At 41.1% G+C, this 21,427-nt stretch overlaps 1 protein-coding gene across 5 annotated transcripts in view; it reads right to left on the bottom strand.

Moving 5' to 3' along the window:
- The window catches only part of CRACDL (CRACD like), a 125,290-nt gene that overhangs the window by 84,768 nt on the left and 19,095 nt on the right, over positions 1-21,427 (bottom strand). Inside the window, exon 2 of one of the 5 annotated variants that reach the window (XM_036028311.1) lies at positions 17,826-17,973. The exons of the other annotated variants lie outside the window; for them this stretch is intronic. The gene's annotated coding sequence lies outside the window, so the exon portion shown is untranslated. The remainder of the gene's footprint in view (positions 1-17,825; positions 17,974-21,427) is intronic. 5 annotated transcript variants of the gene reach the window in all.

Genomic DNA, 21,427 nt, shown 5'->3' with positions numbered 1-21,427 from the left:
GGAATGCCGCACACAGAGGTGCCCTATCCTGCTCAGGACTTGGCAAGGCATCCCAATTTTTCACTGAAAATTTTCTTTCAAGGTAAAATTACATAGATTTTCAAAAAAGATTAAAGCAAACCCAACAGGCTGCCCAACCAAATACTTCCATTTTGAGGTGTTTACCCCCAAGCCTTGTCCCACTCAACACTACAATCTGCTGTCAATCATTCATAAAACAAACAGCATGTATTGACTACTGCTCAGCTCTAAGCACTGTGCTAGGCAATGCAGAATCTGCCATGAGCAACCACAACAAGCATCTTTGTTCCTATGTTCTAATGGGGAAGAGAGCCAAAGAACAAACAAATCCAACAGGCTGGGTGGTGGTGAGGGCTTTAAAAAACAGAGTGAGGTAAAGGAGGAACTATTTTATATAAAGTGATCAGGGAAGACCTCTTGGAAGGGGACAGTTGAGCATACACCTGAATGAGTGAGGGAGTGAGCAGTGGGATATGTAGGGGAAGAGTGTGCAGTCACAGAGGGGAGCAAATGCCAAAGTTGTGAATGCAGCAGAGGGAGCCAGGGGGAGATCGTGGAGAGATCTGAGACATGTTGGGTGCTATAGGAAGAGGCGTGTACACAGCAAGAGAGCCTCGAAGTACACGGGAAAGACTGAATTTTAATCTGAGTGACATAAGATGCCATCAGGGTGCCTACCAGAGGTCTGGCACAATGTGATTTATACTTTAATTTAATTTTCCAATTACTCCTGCTAGTATATAGAAATATTTTTGCATATTGACCATATAACCTGATCTTGCTAAGTGTACATTATTAGTCCTAGTAGTACTTATTGCGGAACTATGTCTTCTGCAAATAAAGATAATTTCACTTCCTCCTTTCCAACTGTTATGCTTTTCTATTTCTGTTTTTGTTGCCTTATTGCACTAACTGGGAGTTCCAGTACTGTGCTGTTCAGAGTGGTGAAGGCAGACTTCCTTGCCTTATTCCTGACCAAGGTAGAGAACATTTGCTGATTCACAATTTAGAATGATTTTAGCTCTGTATTTCTGGGAGATGTCCTTTAACAGATTGTGGAATTTTCCTTTTATTCTGAGTTTACTGAGAATTTTTCATCATAAATAGGCTGTGAATCTTGTCAAATGTTTTTTTTCTGCCTCTCCTTAACAGATCATATATTTTGCTATTTATTCAGTTAATGTGGTGCATTATACTCATTGAGTTTCACAGGTTAAGCCAATCTTGCATTCCCAGGATGAACCCCATTTGGTGATGAGGTGCTTCATATATTGCTGTATTCATGTGCTAGTATTTGACTGTTTGGGGTGGGTTTTTTTGTGTATCTTTATGCTCATGAGGAATACTGGTGTGTAACCTCTTTTCCTTTATTTTTTATTAAATATACTTTATTAATCATGCTATTACAGTTGTCCCATTTTTTCCCGTTATTCCTCTCTGTTCTTCCCCCCATACCCACCAGCATTTCCCCACCTTAGTTTATGTCCATGGGTCATACATACAAGTTCTTTGGCTTCTCCATTTCCCATGTTATTCTTAACCTCACCCTGTCTATTTTGTACCTACCATTAATGCTTCTTATTCCTTGTACCTTCCCCCCATTCTCTCCACTCCCCCTCCCCACTGATAATCCTCCATGAGATCTCTATTTTTGTGATTCTGTTCCTGTTCTAGTTCTTTTTAGTTTTGTATTTTTAGGTTCTATTGTTGATAGTTGTGAGTTTCTTGTCATTTTACTGTTTGTATTTTTTATCTTCTTCTTTATCTTAGATAAGTCCCTTTAACATTTCATATAATAGGGGCTTGGTGATGATGAACTCCTTTAGCTTGGCCTTCTCTAGGAAGCACTTTATCTGCCCTTCCATTCTGAAAGATAGCTTTGCTAGATAGATTAATCTGGGATATAGGTCCTTGTCTTTCATGACTTGGAATACTACTTTCCAGCCCCTTCTTGCCTGTAAGGTTTCTTTTGAGAAGTCAGCTGACAGTCTGATGGGAACTCCTTTGTAGGTAACTACCTCCTTTTCTCTTGCTGCTTTTAAGATCCTCTCTTTATATCTTTAATCTTGGCTCATGTAATTATGATATGCCTTGGTGTGTGCTTCCTTGGGTCTCACTTTTGGGGGGACTCTGGTTTTCCTGGATTTCTGGGAAGTCTATTTCCTTTGCCAGATTGGGGAAGTTTTCCTTGTTTGTTCAAATAAGTTTCCAATTTCTTGCTCTTCCTCTTCTCCTTCTGGCATCCCTATGATTCAGATGTTGGAACATTTAAAGTTGTTCCAGAGGTTCCTAAGCCTCTCCTCATTTTTGTTTTTTGAATTCTTGTTTCTTCATTGTGTTCTGGCTGAATGTTTATTTCTTCCTTCTGCTCCAAACCATTGATTTGAATCCCACTTTCCTTCCCATCACTGTTGGTTTCCTGTACATTTTCCTTTATTTCATTTTCCATAGCCTTCACTTTTTCCTCTATTTTGTGACCATACTCAACCATTTCTGTGAACATCCTGATTGCCAGTGTTTTGAACTGTGCATCTGATAGGTTGGCTATCTCTTCATTACTTAGTTGTATCTTTTTCTGGAGCTTTGATCTGTTCTTTCCTTTGGGCCACATTTTTTCATCTCGACAGGCCTCTTATATAGTAAGGGGTAGCACCTTAGGTAATTGCCAGGGTGGGGCAGTACATGGCAGGAAGGGGTCTGAGAGGGAACAATGCCACTTGCTCAGCTCTTGTCAGGCTTTCAGTCACTTCCCCCACAAACCACATATAAATTGGGCCCTTCTAGTGCTGATTCCCAGGTGGGTGGGCTTATGTACATTCTAGGACCCTGTGGGTCTCCCCAATGACCTCTCCCATGAGGCTGGAAATTTCTCCTGCTGCCTCAACCCCCACAGGATTTTTGAGTCAGAGGTTTTGAGGCTTTATTTCCCTGCACTGGAACCCTGGGTTGTGCTATCTGTCTCATTCCCTGGTTTAGCTCTCAGAGTTGTTCCTCCCAATTTATCTGCACACACACATGGGGTCATTCACTCCAGCAGCCTCTACCTCACCCAGCCTGGTCCAACAGTCAACACCTTGCTGCACTCCTCGCCACCCTGGCTGCTCCACTCCTCTCCACCCTGGCTGCTCCACTCTGCCCTTCCTACTAGTTTGAATGAATGTTTCTTCTTTAACTCCTTGACTGTCAGACTTCCATACAGTTCAATTTTCTGGCAATTCTGGTTCTTTTCTGTGTTTAAATTTGTTGTTGTCCTTATTTTGGTTATGCAAGGAGGCAAAGTGTATCTATCTACACCTCCTACTTGACAAGAAGTCTCCCTTTCCCTTTTTTTAAAAAAAAAATCAGGGTTATGCTGGCCTCATGAAATTAATTGGGAAGTGTTTCCTCTCTCATCCTCCTCTGTGAAAAGGTTTGTGTAAGATTAGTGCCATCTCTTCACTAAATTCCTAAAATTTACCAATGTAGCCATTTGGGCCTGGGGTTTTCTTTGTGGGAATGCCTCTAATTACACAATTTATTATTAAAAATCAAATTTAGTACAATTTACATTTCTTCATATCAATTTTGATAATTTGTCTTTCAAGGAATGTATTCATTTCATCTACTTTATTAAACTTTTTGACATAAAATAGTTCTTAGTATCCCACAATATCCTTATCTATGGAATGTATAGTAGTATGACCTCTTTCATTCCTGATATTGGCCGTTTAGTTTCCTCTCTTTTCTCTTGATTAAACTTCTTAGGAGTTTACAGATAAAGACACAAAAAAGAAAGAAATCTTCAGACCAATATCACTGATGAACATAGACATTAAAATCCTCAACAAAATATTGGCAAACCACATCCAGCAATATATTAAAAAGATCATACAACATGACCAAGTGGGATTCATTCTAGGGATGCAAGGATGGTACAATATTCACAGATTAGTAAATGTAATATATCACATAAACAAAAGCAAAGACAAAAACCACATGATCATATCAATGATGTGGAAAAAGTATTTGATAAGGTACAGCACCCATTTATGATAAAAACACTCAGCAAAGTGGAAATAGAGGGAGCATTCCTCAACATAATAAAGGCCATATATGAGAGACCCACAGCCAATATCATATTCAATGGGCAAAAACTAAAAAGCTTTCCCACTAAAATCAGGGACAAGAGAAGGACATCCACCTTCATCACTTCTATTCAACATAGTATTGGAAGTCCTAGCCATAGCAATCAGACAAAGAAAAGAAATAAAAGGCATCCAAACTGGAAAGGAGAAAGCAAAACTGCCATCATTTGTGGATGACATGATAGTGTACATAGAAAATCCTATAGACTCCACCAAAAAATACTCAACCTAATAAATGAACTTGGCAAAACAGTGGGATACAAAGTCAATATTCAGAAACCAAAGGCATTTCTGTATACCAACAATGAAACATCAGAAACAGAAATCAGGGGAAAAAGTCCCATTTGATATAGCAACAAGGAAAATAAAATACCTAGTAATAAACCTAACCAAGGAGGTAAAAAACCTGTACTCAGAAAACTACACAACACTGAAGAAAGAAATTAAGGAAGACACAAACAAATGGAAACATACACCGTGTTCATGGATCACAAGAATTAACATCATCAAAATGTCTATACTACCCAAAGCAATTTATAGATTTAATGCAATGCCTATTAAAGTACCAATGGCATATTTCACAGATATAGAACAAACACTTCAAAAATTTATCTGGAACCATAAATGACCCCACATAGCTGCAGCACTTTTGAGAAAGAAGAACAAAGTAGGAGGGATCACAATACCTGATATCAAACTGTATTACAAGGCCACTGTAATCAAAACAGCCTGGTACTGGCATAAGAACAGACACATAGACCAATGGAACAGAACAGATGGCCCAGAAATAAAGCCAAGTCTCTATGATCACTTAATATTCAACAAAGAGGGCAGCAGCATAAAAAGGAGTAAAAATAGCCTCTTCAACAAATGGTGTTGGGAGAACTAGACAGCTACATGCAAAAAAAAAAAAAAAAATGAAACTCAATGACCAAATTACACCATACACAAAAATAAATTCAAGGTGGATAAAAACCTTAAATATAATTCATGACACCATTAAATTCCTAGAGGAGAACATAGGCAGGAAAACCTCAGATATTTCATGCAGCATCATTTTCACTGATATGTCCCCTAGAGCACGGGACATAAAGGAAAGAACACACAAATGGGATCTCATCAAAATAAAAAGCTCCTGCACAGCTAAAGAAAACAGCATTAAAATGAAAAGAGAACCAACCATATGGGAAAACATATTTGCCAATGATAACTGAGACAAGGGTTTGATCTCCAAAATACATAAAGAACTCACACAACTCCACTCTAAGAAGACAAACAACACAATTAAAAAATGGGCAAAGGACTTGAACAGACTCTCCTCCAGTGAGGATACACTAGGGTCCAGAGATACATGAAAAGATGCCCAGTATCATTAGCTATCAGAGAGATGCAAATTAAAACCACAGTGAGATACCATCTCACACCATTGAGAATGGCCATCATAAACAAAGCAAGAAACAAGTATTGGAGAGGTTGTGGAGAAAAGGGAATCCTAGTACACTGTCAGTGATAATGCAGACTGGTGTAACCACTATGGAAAGCAGTATGGAATTTCCTCAAAAAACTAAAAACGGAACTGTCTTTTGAGCCAGCAATTCCACTGCTAGGATTATATCCTATGAACCCTGAAGCATCAATCCAAAAGAACCTATGCACCGCAATGTTCATAGTAGCACAATTTACAATAGCCAAGTGCTAGAAGCAACCTAAGTGCCCATCAGTAAAGGAGTGGATCAAACAACTATGGTACATTTACGCAGTGGGTTTCTATGCAACAGAAAGAAAGGAGCTCCTACCCATTATGACAGCATGGATGGAACTGGAGAGCATTATGCTAAGTGAAATTAGCCGGTTGTTGAAAGACAAATACAATTGATCTCACCTTTAACAGGAACCTAATCAACAAAACAAAGCAAGCAAAATATAACCAAAGACATTGAAATTGAGAGCAGGCTCACAGTGACCAGAGAGGAGAGGGGAGGGGATTATAGGAGAAAAGGGTGAAAGGTTTGCAGGAACAATTTAAAGAACACATGGACAATAACGAGGGGGTGTGGAAACAGGGGAGGGAGCTGGGAAGGGCTGGGGTGGTGGGAAGGGGTCAGGGGGAAAGTTAGAAAACTGTACTTGAACAACAATGAAAAATGTTTTAAAAAAGAAAAAAAAATAAAATATATTAAAAAAGTCTTAGAGGGTTATCCATTTTATTCATCTTTTTAAGGAACCAATTTTGTTTTCATTAATTTTTCTCTATTGCTTTTCTGTATTCTTTCATTTACCTTCCTCCTGTTCTTCGTCACACATTTTACTGCTATATATATATATATATAGCAGTAAATATATATATTAGAAACTCCACAATACATTGCTATTATTTTGTTTTAAGCCACCAATTGTCTTTAAATAAATTTTTAAATAAGAAAATAAATTTTTATATTTAGCACACATTTCTCATTTCTGGCACTTTCCTTACTTCATATGGATGTCTATGTTTGTTACATGGTGTCATTTACCTTCAGGCTGGTGACATCCCTTTAATGATTCTCACATTGCAGATCTACAGGAAACAATTTCTCTTAACTTTTGTTAATCTGAAAACATCTTTCTTTCATATTTATTTTTGAAAGACTTTTTTTCCAGAACTATAAAGATGATATCCTGCTGCCTTCTCGCATGCATTGTTTTTTATAAGAAGTCAACCATATCCTTATTTTTGTTCTTCTGCTTCTTCCCTCTGGATACTTTAATATTTTAATATTATCTTTTGTTTTTAGCAATTTCATTTTGTTTCAGCAATTTAATTCTGGTGGGCCTAGATGTGGTTTTCTTTGGGGTTAACATGCTTGGGGCTCATTGAAATTCTGGGATCTGTAGGTTGATATCTTTTTTCATCAAATTTGGGGAAATTTCCTCAAACATGTTTCTGCCCGATCTCTCTTCTAGAACTCTAATTAAATATCCTTTAGGTTACTTGATATTATTTGTCACATGTCATTAAGGCCCTGTTGATATTTTTTCAGTATTTTTCACTGTATACGTCAGTTTGAATGATGTGTATTGATCTTGTGTTCAAGTTCACTGATTTTTTTCTTTTTCTGCAGACATCCCAAAATGGTAGCTTTTATTTATTTTTACTCATTTGTTGTTATTCTATTACAGTTGTCCAAATTTTTCCCCTTTGCTGTCCTCCACCCATCCCACCCTGACTCCCACAGTCAATCCCCACACTGTTCTCAGTGTCCACTGGACATTGATACATGTTCCTTGACTAGTCCCTTCCCCTTCTTTCCACCATTATCCACCTCCCCACTCTCTTCTGATCACTATCAGTCTGTTCCACGTTTTGGTGCCTGTGGTTCCATTTTGTTTGTTAGTTTATTTTGTTCATTAGGCTCATCTTATAGGTGAGATCATATGGTATTTGTTTTTCATTGCCTGGCTTATTTCACTTAGCATAATATTCTCCAGTTCTATTCATTCTGTCGCAAGAGGTTCCTTCTTTCTTTGTGCTGTGTAATACTCCATTGTGTAAATGTACCACAGTTTTTTGATCTACTCATTCACTGATGGGCACTTTAGCTGCTTCCAAATCTTGGTTGTTATAAATTGTGCTACTATGAACACTGGGGTGGATAAATTCTTTTGAATTGGTACTTAAAGATTCTTAGGGTATATTCCTAGCAGTGAAATCGTTGGGTCAAAAGGCAGTTCCATTTTTAAATTTTTGAGGATATTTCATACTGTTTCCCACAGTGGCTGCACCAGTCTGCATTCCCACCAACAGTGTATTAGGATTCCCTTTTCTTCACATCCTCATCAGCATTTATCTGTTGATTTATTAATGATGGCTATTCTGACTGGTGTGAGGTGATATCTCATTGCAGTTATAATATGCATGTCTCTGATGGTTAGTGATGTTGAGCATCCTTTCATATGTCAAGGGGCCATCTGAATGTCCTCCTTGGAGAAGTGTCTATTTGTATCCTTTGCCCATTTTTTAATTAGATTGTTTGTCCTCAGGTGTTGAGTCATATGAGTTCTTTATACATTTTGTAGTACCTTTGTCCAATGTATCATTGGCAAGTATGTTCTCCCATATGGTTGGTTCCCTTTTCATTGAGATGATGGTATCTTTAGCTGTGCAGAGTTTTTAATTTGATGTAGTCCAATTTCTTTATTCTTTCATTTATATCCCTTGCCCTAAGAGATATATCAGCAAAAATACTGCTACATGGGATATCTGAAATTTTACTGCCTGTGTTTTCCTCACAGGGGTGTCAAACCCATGGCCTGCATGCAGCCCAGGATGCTATGAATGCGGCCCAACACAAAATCATAAACTGATTGAAAACCTTTTTTTTTGTTCACCAGTTTTCGTTAGTGTTTCTGCATTTAATGTGTGGCCCAAGACACCTCTTCTTAACGGTTGGATGCCCCTGCTAGGACTTTTATGGTTTCACAACTTATATTTAAGTATTTTATGCATCTTGAGTTTATTTTGGTGTATGGTGTAAGTTGGTGGTTGAGTCTCATTTTTTTTTTTGCATGTACCAGTTCAATTTGCCAACACCATTTATTGAGGAGGCTATTTGTGCTCCATTGTATGCTCATGCCCCCTTTGTCAAATATTAATTGACCATAGAGCCTCGGGTTTATTTCTGGGCACTCTATTCTGTTCCATTGATATGTGTCTGTTCTTATGCCAGTACCAGACTGTTTTGATTACAGTGGCCTCGTAATGTAGTTTGACATCGGGTATTGTGATCCCTCCTACTTTGTTTTTCTTTCTCAAGATTGCTGAAGCTATTCAGGGGCATTTTTGGTTCTATATAAATTTTTGAACTGTTTACTCTAGATTTGTGAAATATGCCATTGGTATTTTAATAGGAATTGTGTTGAATCTATAGATTGCTTTGGCTAATAGGGACATTTTGATTATGTTAATTCTTCTAATCCATGAACAGAGTATATGCTTCCATTTATTTTTATCTACCTTAATTCCTTTCTTCAGTGTTTATAGTTTTCCAAGTATAGGTCTTTTATCTCCTTGGTTAAATTTATTCCTAGGTATTTTATTTTTCTTGTTGCTATAGTAAATGGCATCCCCCCCCCCCAGTTTCTTTCTAGTTTTTCATTGTCAGTGTACAAAAATGTTGTGAATTTCTGAATATTGACTTTATATTGTGCTATTTTGCCAAATTCACTTATTAGGTGTAGTTTTTGGGTGAAGACTATAGGGTTTTCTATGTACACAATCATGTCATCTTAAATAATGACAATTTACTTCCTCCTTTCCAGTTTAGATGCCTTTTATTTCTTTTTGTGTGATCATTGTAATTAGACTTCCAGTACTATGTTGAATAAGAGTGGTGAAAGCAGACACTCTTTTCTTGCTCCTGATCATATGGGGAAAGCTTTTAGTTTTTGCCCCTTCAGTATCATGTTGGCTGTAGGTTTCTCATATATGGCCTTTATTATGTTGAGGTATGTTCCCTGTATTCCCACTTTGCTGAGTGTTTTTATCATAAATGGGTACTAGATTTTATCAAATGCTTTTCAACATCTATTGATATGATCATGTGGTTTTTGTCCTTCATTTTGTTTATGTAGAGTATTATGTTTATTGATTTGCAAATATTGTACCATCCTTGCATGAATTAATATTCATCCCTGGGATGAATCCCACTTGATCATGATATATGACCTTTTTAATGTATTGCTGAATCTGGATTGCTAATATTTTGTTGAGGATTTTAGCATTTATGTTCATCAGAGATATTGGCCTGTAGTTTTCTTTCTTTCTTGCATCTTTAACTGGTTTTGGAATTAGGATGATACTTGCCTCATAGAAAGAGTTTGAGAGTTTTCCCTCTTCTTGAATTTTGGAATAGTTTGAAAGGGACAGGAGTTAGTTCTTCCTTAAATGTTTGGTACAGATCACTTCTAAAGCCATCTGGTCCAGGGCTTTTGTGTGCCAGGAATTTTTTGATTACTGCTTCAATTTCACTACTTGTTATCAGCCTACTGAGGCTTTCTGCTGCTTCTTGATTCAGTTTTGGAAGAATGTCTGTTTCTAGAAATTTGTCCATTTTGCCAGGTTGTCCAATTTCTTGGCATATAAATTTCTTAAAAATCCTTTGTATTTCTGTGGTATCAGTTGTAACTTCTCCTCCTTCATTTCTGATTTTATTTATTTGGGCCCTTTCTCTTTTTTTCTTGATGAGTCTGGTTAAATGTTTGTCAATTTTGTTTATCTTCTCAAAGAACCAGCTCCTGGATTCATTGATCCTTTGAACTGTTTTTTTGTTTTTGTAGTCTCCATGTCATTAAATTCTGGCTTGATCTTAATTATTTCCTTCCTCCTACTTACCCTGGGCTTTGTTTGTTGTTGTTCTTCTAGTTTTTGTGGGTGTAGGGTTGGGTTGTTTATTTGAGATTTTTCTATCTTCTTTAGGTAGGCCTGAAATGCTATGAACTTCCCCCTGAGGACTACTTTTCCTGTGTCTCAGAGGTTTTGGGTTGTTGTGTATTCATTTTCATTTGTTTCCAGATACTTTTTGATTTCTTCCTTGATATCATTGTTGACCCAGTCATTATTTAATAACATGTTATTCAGTGTCCATGTATTTGAACTTTTTTTTGTTTTATCCTTGAGGCTGATTTCTAGTTTCAAGCCATTGTGATCTCAGCACATGCTTAATATGATTCCAATTTTCTTGAATTTGTTGAGGCTTGTTTTGTCTCCTACCATGTGGTTTATCTTTGAAAATGTTCCATGTGCATTTGTAAAGAATGTATATTTTGCTTCTTTGGGGTGTAAGGTTCTGTATATATCAGTTTAGTCCATTTGGTCCAAGGTGTCATTCAGTGCCACAATATCTGTTGATTCTTTGTTTGGAAGATTTTCCCATTGTTGACAGTGGGGTATTAAAATCCCCAGTGATGGTTCTGTTGTTGTCAAAATCTTTCTTGAAGTCCTCCAAGATTTTCTTTATATACTTAGGTGCTCCTATGTTGGGTACATATATGTTTACAAGGGTTATATACTCTTGTTGGACTACTCCCCTAGGTATCATGTAGTGACCTTCTCTGTCCTTTTTTATGGCCTTTGTTTTGAATTCTATTTTGTCTGACATAAGTATCACTACCCCAGTTTTCTTTTCATGTCCATTTTCTTAGAATATTTTTTCTATCCTTTCACTTTCATCCTGTGTATCTTTTTTTCTGAGGTGGGTCTCCTGTAGACAACATATATGCAGGTCATGTTTGATAACCATTCAGCTATCTGATGTCTTTTGGCTGGATCATTCAACCCATTTATGTTTAAGGTTATTATTGACAGATACTTATTCATTTCCCTTCTTTCTGTACCCATGTTCCTGTTGTGTTCCTCTCTCTCTCTCATTCTTTTTTTTTTCTAATTTTTATAGCAGTCCCCTTAGCATCTCTTGCAATACTGGTTTGGTGGAGGTGTATTCTTTTAGCCTTCTTTTGTCTTGGAAGCTCTTTATTTCTCCTTCCATTTTGAATGAGAGCCTTGTTGGATAGAGTAGTCTTGGTTGTAGGTCTCTGCTTTTCATTACCTGGAATGTTTTGTGCCAATTACTTCTGGCTTGTAGTGTTTCTGTTGAGAAATCAGCTGATAGCCTTTTTGGAGCCCCCAATATATTACTAGCTGTTTCTCCCTTGCTGCCTTTTAAGACTCTCTCTTTGTCTTTAAAATTTGCCATTTTAATTATCATGTGCCTTGGAGTAGGCCTCTTGTGTTCATCTAGATTGGGACTCTCTGTGCTTCCTGAACTTATGTGACTTCTTCCCTCACCAAATCAGGGCAGTTTTCTGTCATTATTTTTTCAAAGAGGTTTTCTATCCCTTGCTCCTTTTCTTCTCCATTTCTGTGATGTGAATGTTGTTGTTTCCTGTTGTCCTGAAGCTCTCTTAAACTATCCTCAGTCTTTTTGAGTCTTATTCATTTTTTGGCTCTGTCTGGGTATTCCCTTCTTTTTTTTTTAAGATTTTTATTTATTTATTTTTAGAGAGAGGGGAAGGGAAGGAAAAAGAAAGGGAGGGAAATATCAATGTGTGGTTGTCTCTCACATGGCCCCCAGTGGGGACCTGACCTGCAACCCAGGCATGTTCCTTGACTGGGAATCGAACCAGCAACTCTTTGGTTTGCAGGCTGGCATTCAATCCATTGAGCTACACCAGCCAGAGCAGGGTATTTCTTTCTACCTTGTCTTTCAGCTCATTGATTTGGTCCTCTGCTTCATTTAGCCTGTTTTTAATTCCTTCTAGTATATTTTCCATTTCAGATATTGTATTTTTTTTCTTCCAGGTTCTTATTCATAATTTCTATGTCCTTTTTCATGCTGCTATAGTTTGCGCTAAGTTCCTTGTAATTCTGAGTTCCTTGAGAATCCTTATAACCATTGTTTTGAATTTTATGTCTTATAGATTGCTTGCCTCAATTTCATTTAGCTGTATTTCTGGGGATTCCTCCTTTCCTTTCAATTGGGTGTTATTTCTTTGTCTTCCCATTTTAGGTGACTCTTTTGGGTTGTATTTGCGTCTCCGTTTGCTCTGCTTTGTCTGCCTGTCTTCATGGAGTGGCCTTCTGTGGTAGGAGTTCTGTGGAACTCAGTGGTGCAATCTCTTTAATCCCTGACCTGGATGCTCTAGGGTTGCCATTTATTTAGTTTATGTGGGCTCTCTTGTTGTACTTGGGCTTAGATTATTGATGGCTCATTCACTGGTAGGTTCTCCCCTCTGGCTGGCTGACTGGGAGTCACAACCCCCACCACGTCTTGTGTGCTGTTGTACTGGTGCTGATGAACAAAGCAACAGTACCCAGAAAACCAAATCCACACTTGCAAAAATACCCCCCCTACCACATCAGCAATATCAACAGCAATTGAGCAAAGATTAATAACAGGGGGAAGATATTAAGAATATTATAAGATAGGAAAAAGAAAATATGAGATGACCAAAGGAGAGGAAAATGATTTTGAGAGGGGAGAGAGAGGAGAAATAATAAGAGTAGAGAATAGAAACAAGTCTAAAGAAAGGAGAAAATAAAAGTCAAAACATATGTAAAACAGGGAAGGGCAATGTCAAAATGGAGTAAGAAAAGGGAAGAGTATAAAATGGTTTTGAAATAAAATAAAAAAAATAGTTAACTAAAGGGAACAAAATTGCAGAAAAACCACCATAGGGTCAATAGCAATAATAGCTGAGCAATGATTAATAAAGGCAGAAAGAGAATAAGAACATTATATGAAAAAGAAAGGAGAATATGAGATGTCTACAGTAAAGAAAAATGATTTTGACAGGTTAGTGGAGGAGAAATAATAAGAGAGAAAAGAGTCGAGACTAAGAAAGGGAAAAAATAAAATTCGAAACTCTAATAAGCAAGGGCAGGAGGAAGGCAAAATGGAGTAAGACAGGGGGAGAGTAATCTATGAGATTTGAAATAAAGAAAATAGTGAATAAATAGGAATACAGTTGAAGAAGAAGAGCAATAATCATAATATCCACACCAAGCAAGCCACAATTTATAAAGATAGAAAGGAAATAATATTATAAGAAGGGGGAAAAGAATGTGAGCTGACTAAAGGAAGGAAGAATGATTTTGAGAGGATAGAGGGAGGAGAAATAGTAAGAGTAAGGAATAGGAACAAGATGTAACAGAGGGAAAATAAAATTTACAACAAAAATAAGAAAGGGCAGGAACAAGGCAAAATGAAGTAAGTCAAGGGAAGGGTACAATGTGAGATTTGAATAATAAAATATAAAAATATAAATTAAAAGAATAAAAAATAAAAGACAAAGAACAGTGAACTAGTTGGAATACAATTGAAACAAAAGAAGAAATAGTAAAAGGCTATGTGAAAGAATAATTTTTCTTCTACAGTATCCAAACTGCTGTTAGATCTAGCCAGTAAGTTTTTCATTTCAGAAAACTGTATTTTTCAATCCTAGAATTTTCATTTGCTTATTTCTTAAGTGTCTATTCCTCTGCTGAAATTCCTATTTGTTCACTCATATGTTTGTATGGGTTTGTATCTACTGACCTTTTTCTCCTTGTTATTGGTCTATATCATCCTGCCAGTCTAGTGATTTTTTTACTGTATACTGGATATTGCATATATTGTTTAAAGAGTGTTGAGTTTTATTCTGGCAGATTGTTAGTTGGCTGGCATATCATCCTTATTCTAACAAGGCTTGTTTTTAGGTTTTGTTATAGTGAATTTAGCATGGTCCTTACTCTAGACTAGGGTAACCCAATCCATAATGTGTGGCCTTCCTGTGGTCTCAGATGAAAGTTTAAGGTGTTCAGCAAGGTCTCTTCACTCTGGCAGGTTAAAACTAAGTCTCCCGGTGTTGTGTGACCTCCAGAATCTCTGTCCAGCTCACTAGCCACTCCCCGTCCCTGCACCCCCAGTAGTTGTTTTCTGCCATGCCTCAAAGCGTCTTTTCCTGTGTAAACATGCTTAGTATTTAGGCAAGACTCTAGAGGAATACTTTGAAGATTTCTCATGTCCTTCTTCTGCTCATAACCTCTCTCTTCAGTACCCTGCCTCAGAAATTCCAGCTGCCTCTGCACCCTCAAATTCTGATCTGTTTCTTTTGCTCAATACTCTGTTGGTGTTTGCTTCCTTGCACCTTGGGTTTGAAGGCACTCCCCAATAAAAAGCTAGGATGAATGTGCAGCTTGTGTTACACACTTCAGTTTGGATTACAGACCTGGCCCGAGTATTATTCCATTCTTGAAAACAGTTACTTCATATATTTTGTCTGATATTATAATTGTTAAGGAACAGACAGTAAATCCAATATTTATTACCCATCATGGCTAGGATCAGAGGACTGATTATATTCTAAAAGGCGATTGGCTGCTGTGTGGTAGAGACTGCAAAATGAACTATCTACTTTAAGACCACATAAAAAAAAGGCTGATGATGAAGGTTTTCAGAAAATGCTAATGCTTTGACCTGTTAAACACTTATGCAAATCTGGCAAGAAAATAGGAGTAAAATGTGTACCTTCAGACAAACCCATGGGAACATGAGGTCATTGCTCATCTTTGACCCCAGGTGGAAACATGAAGTTTTGATGGCTGGAATAAAAGGACCTCCTCCATAGTTTTTCTGGCTAAGCCCAGCTACAGCTATAGCAGGAGCTGGCAGTCCCCTATTCAGACCTATAACCAGTGGACTAACTGGCAATCTCATCTGGGAAAACAGGTACAAAAGAAGAGAAATCCAAATGTGTGGGCTGAAAAGCTGTGAGGTCACCCTCATGTATAGTGTCTCTTCTGGGCAATTCCAAATCCTTGGCTATGAGGCAAGAATGGATCACACACTATCTTTCCTGAAAATGCAGGATCAAGTTAACCCTCTAACAAAAGTTATTGTCCTAGCTAACACCTGCTCCTGGCACTGAAGATAGAGGTCTGGGTCAGGAAGAAAGGCCAGCAGTCCTTCCTGCCCACCCAGCTAGAAGGCTCCATAGCTTTTCCCACCAACAGCCTGTGACTGGCTTGTCAACCTAACAGCTTCAAGTGAACCGAAAGATTTTATCAGCCCAAATAAAAAAACAAACTCAAACTCACTTACCCTATCACTGTGAATGTCTATCAGGCAGATAAATACCTGAAGAGCCGTCACCTCCCTTCCCTGGTACAAGCTGCCACTTGCCCTGGACAACAGGCTGCAGCTTGGGTTTCCAAGGTGGCTTACAGATCCAATGACCTCCTATGGCACTGCCTCCAGACTGTTTCATAGAACAACACTCAAAATCTTCAGAGGACATGATCTTCACTTGAGAAGTGGACTTAGCCTCACAATTTCCATGAAAATTCCACATGTACAGAAATTTAAGTCATTTACACCTCACCTGTTTTCCCTCAGGCTGGACTGAGTCCCTGCATAACTAGCCAGAAATATCCTAAATGTTCAGAGGTCTATGCAGAAAGAGCCGAGTGCCTGAAGCTTGTTTTCCCCAACCCTAGGTTTAAAAGCTTAATGCAAATGCTATGAATAGAGGCTGTATAAATATGTCCTGATTTTGAGCCTCACACAGTGAATCAGCATTTCTGAAACTCTGCTCCTGAGAGACTCCAGTGAGAAGTCTCCACTAAAAATTCAGAAGATTGGCAGAGTTTCTGAGCATACCCTGAGATTCATTTTTTCCAGAGCCCTAGGTTGCAGTAAGAAATTCTTAAGTTTCCCTTATGATCTTTGCATCAGATTCCCTGTGCTGCTTAAGGGGTATTTATTTATTCATAAGATTATTTTCTTTATTGGGTTTATTTTTTCTTGATTTACATAGAACAACTGTGCAATGAAATGGCTATAACTTTTAAGAAGAAGTGGGCAGGTCTGGAAAAATCCCTATTAAATGTCTGGGAAAGCAGTCATGATTATTAGATGAAGGATCCCAGAGGACGTTGAAAACATTTCCATGTAATATGGACCCAAGCGACCGTCATCAGCCTTCGGTTCATGAAACCTGCAAATGCAAACTGAGCTGTCAGACTACAGGACACTGGCAAACACTGGCCATGCAAAATGGAATTTCCTCCCCTTGCACATTCCTGCCACTGACCTGCCAAGGCCCACTGAAATCTGATGCCAAGGCCGCCCTCCCAGTGGAACAGGGGCCTGGCACTGAATGCTCCATCTGGGCACACCCCAAGCCACCTGGCCAGCTGCTCTTTTTCCCTGGTTCCCTTGTGGCCAGAACAATCTTGCTGCTGAGCCACCTGTAGTCTCACAGAGCTGGTCCCCAGGTTCAGAGCTCATGGAGGGGCGGGGAGTGGCAAAGGGCCAACAACTTGGCTGAGAAAAGATGACAATAAAAGGAACAGTTAGCAGGGCTCTGGCAGCTTTTGAAAAAGGGTAATTTAATCCTGAAGGAGGAAACTGCTGCATTTTGTGCAGATTTCAACCCTCCAGCTGAATAAAACATCAAGCAGCTAGATACCAGCTTCCTCACTGTGTCCCTCCTCCCCTACATCACACTTGGGGGAATTCTGACCCCCTCCCAGGACATACCACATGCATTTTGAGAACAGTAGACAGCAGTATGTTCCTTGAAAATAGATTCAGACAAGTTCCTTCTTTCCCAAACCACTGTTCTGAGGACCCCCCACCACCCTCCCAAACCAGAGGCAGCTCTGGCTCATGATGCTAACCATTTCCCCCTAAGCAAGGCGCATGTCAGTCACACACACTCCCCAGCTGCTGCCTCATCTCTGGATCTATTCGTGTTCCAAACTCTAAGATTCTCTCATTATGCCCAGTGTTCTGGGTGGGACCTGGGGGGTTGTCCTGATGGGATGATGCCAGCTACCTGCATAAAGTGCTGAATTGAGAAGTGGGACACCCACCATGCTCATGATTTTGGTCCAAATGCAGGAACCTCCCTTCTGCTCTCTGTACCTCTGGCCTCGGGCACTCTGTCCTCCAAAGGGTCATATTAATTCTTGCCCTGCCCACCTCACAGTTTATGTGGGGCCTGAACAAGACTGGGATGCATGCATGCCTTGAAAAGAACAGATGGGCGTACCAATGGGAAAGACTCTCCAGACTATGGGCCTCTTTGAACAAACGCCTCCAGGTCCTGGCCCCAGGAGCCAACAGAGGGGCATGGAAAGGCTGTGAGCCTGTAAGCACTTACGGAAGGTCCTGGTCCTCTGTGTGCAGAGCACTAGGTCAGGCACTAAAAGGACAACGTGGATAGAAGCTCTTGAACTCTCACAGATGAACATTTCCCTCTTCATGTGCTAGGTCCAGGTGTGGTCCAACATAGCTTTCCTGAGATCACCCTGGGGCAGACATGGATGAGGAGAGCCAGGTCTAAACAGGGCGGCAGTGCCAGGGCAAGAGGCACCTGCTGGGACGGGAGCTTCCAGCTACACTTGGAGGCAGCCCCCCATGGCTTCCTGAACCCAAGCACTAGTGACCAAGGCCAGACCAGCATCTAAGGCCAAAATTGCCTGCTGAGCCTCAAAGCTGGGCCACCTGGAAACCTTCAGATGTTGTTTTCTTCCTCAGTGTTCTCTACACAGGATTAAACCCACAGAAACCCCAAGCACGCCTACCCTCTGCTCGCATGTGTTGCACATGGCAACGGGAAAACCACAGAGGGAACGTGCTCATATCGCATACCAAAACCTTTAAAAATGTTTTCTCTAGGACAATGCTGACACACATATGATTGAATATTTCACAGTCCTACCTGGCTGACTCACAGTGGCAACAGGAGTGCAGGCCTTCCCCACCCTGGGAGGCACAAAGCCTGCCCTGCGCTCTGCCCTGGTGAGCAGCAGGAGTGGTGAACGCTGCTGTCCTGTTTTCTCTGGTGATGGATGACCCCTGGCTTTCTGGGCAGCATACCTGTACCAGAGGGAGAGAGGGGCAGAAAATGGGGCAGAGGACAACAAAGCCTTTTTTAATCCTCACCTGAGGGTATGTTTTTATTGATTTTAGAGAGGATGGAGGAGAGGGAGAGAGAGAGAGAGAGAAATGTTGATGGGTTGCCTCCTGTGTGTGCCCCAACCGAGGGTTCAAACCCACGAGGTAGGTATTTGCTATGACCAGGAATTGAACCTGTGATCTTTTGGTGTATGGGACAACACTCTAACCAACTGAGTGACCCATCCAGGGCAGAGGACAAAGCATTTTGCAATTTACTAAAATACCCAGGCTAACCACTCTCTCCCTTTGAACAAAAGGCAGTTTGTAAAGAGCGAAAGCATGCAGGCAGAAGGAGGGTGCTGTGCTGTCCAGTGGCAGGTCAGCTCAGGTTCAGTGTGGCTCTGCCTGCCTGAGTGTGCTATGGCAGGTGATAGCAATGAGCTGCAGAATGTGAGCAGAGAGCACGGTGATGTCCACACCTGCCTGCCACTTGCTCCTTGGGGGTGACACAGCCATACCCATCTGTCCCCCACATTTCTCTCAGGCATGTTGGGGTCACACCTGCTCCAGTTGCACAAGCCTGCTCCTTCCACCCACTGTTCATGTGCAATAGGGTGTGTGTGAGGCACAAAGCAGCCACCCCCTCCTCAAAGTCCTGAGGCCACTGTGGCTCAGGGCTGCCTGCCTTTGTCTCTCCCTCTCCCCCCTCCCCACCCCCATCTGGCACAGCCACCCCCTCCACTGCAGGAAACACAGCTGAACTAATTCTGGGCTCCCTGCCACCCGCACAAGCCCACGCCGCACATGTTCTGACTCATTTCTGAGGCACCCAGAAGCAGGGCCCAGGAGAAAGCTGCAAGGCATCCACCAGGCACTTTCAACAAGTCCAGGGCCAGAGGTCCTCAGGCCTCAGTGGAACCTGGAAGCAGACCTGAGGCCTCTCACCACCTCAGCCAAATCACACTGGTAAGAGATGAGTCCAGATTTTAAACTCCATGAATTTCTTGAGACATCCAGCCATATACTCATAGTACACAATCAGGGAGTTAAAATCTGGAGTTAAAAATCACCTAAATCTGTATCACTCTTTACCATCAAGGCCCATTTTGGCAGGTGGGAAGTTCTCACCCTATTGCCAAAGTTCTCAACCATAAAAAGCATTAAATCAGAAAAGAAAGGAGAATATTTACATCTAAAACTCAATTTAAAAACCATTTACTGAACATCTATTATGTATTATTATTCTTCTGCATCCTCAAGAAATCTCAGTCTGGGGATAGGCAGACACTTGTGACATTTACATGTTGTGGAGGTGCACACAGAGCGCTGGAGAGGAAGCGACAGGGAACAGTGTGTCTGCCCAGGGGGTAAGGGAGGGGTAAGAGCGACCTGCGGGCAGTCTGCTGGGGACCAAGTGGGCAGTGTGGACACAGGTCTGAGGTCTGAGGCCTGCGGCGTTTGGGATGTTTGCAGAACAGGGAGTATCAAGGCTGGAGCCTGTGGGCAGTGAGGGGAGGGGCAAGTGCGAGAAGTGGTTAGACACAGAGACACAGGTCAGACTTGGAAGACCTGACACCGAGCCCCTTAGTAATCAAGGACCACACCTCCCATCGCAGGGCAGGACGGGGCACCCAGGGAGTCCCGGAGAGACCTAACCAACGTAAGCTGTTGGGCAAGTTACTCCCACACTCCAAGCCTCACAATAATAAGAACAATCAATCAGAACAAAACCTACCTTTCAGGCCATTCTGAAGGTTATATAAGCTAAACTGTATGAGAGCCTGTAACCGTGATCCTGCAGTGACCCAGGAGGATGGAGGTCATGGGGCTAGGGGTGGGGGGTTACCCAGTTTAGAGCCAGCTCCACTGTTTAGAAGTAGTGCCACCTGGGGAAGTTAGTTAACCCTTGGAACCCCTGCTGCCTCCTCAAGAAGAACGGGAAGAATATGTGCCCTGTTCACAGACTTGGAAATCAACTCTCTATTGCAGGCTTTTATTATCATCTTGTCATTCCCTGTGACACACTGGCTAGTGTGGGGTTGGCCAGCTGGCCCGTGTGCTCACTCCAGGTCAGGAGTCAGCAACAAAGTAAGGAAACCCACCAGGGAGGAGAGACTGAGCCAAACTGCCCAGGTAACTGTGTTCCCAGAATTTGTCTATGGGCCCTTCCACTTCACCAGTCTCCCCCTCTACCTCCTGCTGCACCACCCAGCCAGCTCAACAGCAGAGTGGAAATTGACTCCAGGCAGCCTCTGAACCACCCCCAGGCACGCAGCATCATAGAGCTGGGATTTCAGGGGAAGGCTCCCCTCTCTGTATGGGCATCACATCCACATGCTTGTGGATGCCACTAGTATAGACACACACAAAAGGCACACTGGGGCACCTTCGGACACAAGGAAGGATCCCTGAGCAACCCAACAGAGTCCTGCCCACTCTATGCTAAGAACAGCCACTACCCCTCAGAGTTCAATTCCCAGGCTCCTCCCCCATCTCCAGACCTTAGCCCTGGGCTCCCTGAATCTTCAGCCAGACCAGGCTCCTGCATGCAGGGCAAGCAGAAGCACCTTTATGTGGAGTGGGGCAGACATTGCTGGGCTGAGTCCACTGGGCTTCCACATGAGCCTCTGCTCCAGCTACCACACTGGATATAGGTGCCGGGCCTGTCACCAATGCCCATTATGGCTCTCAGATCATACAGGCTGGATGTGGTCTAGAAGGACCAAGTGTATTTTCCATTCTCTTTGAAGGAGACTTTTTAAAAATTGGAGTCCCTGCTGGGGAGGAAGGAGCCCTGCCCATTCCCTCACCTGTCCCTTTAGGGAGAGGTAATTCCCAAGTTCACAAAGGTGCTTCCCTGTA

The sequence above is a fragment of the Phyllostomus discolor genome, chromosome 6, assembly GCF_004126475.2.
Source record: "Phyllostomus discolor isolate MPI-MPIP mPhyDis1 chromosome 6, mPhyDis1.pri.v3, whole genome shotgun sequence".
NCBI classification, from domain to species: Eukaryota; Metazoa; Chordata; class Mammalia; order Chiroptera; family Phyllostomidae; genus Phyllostomus; species Phyllostomus discolor.
The sequence above is the reverse complement of the archived record's forward strand: the minus strand, read 5'-3'. Positions and strand labels throughout refer to the sequence as shown.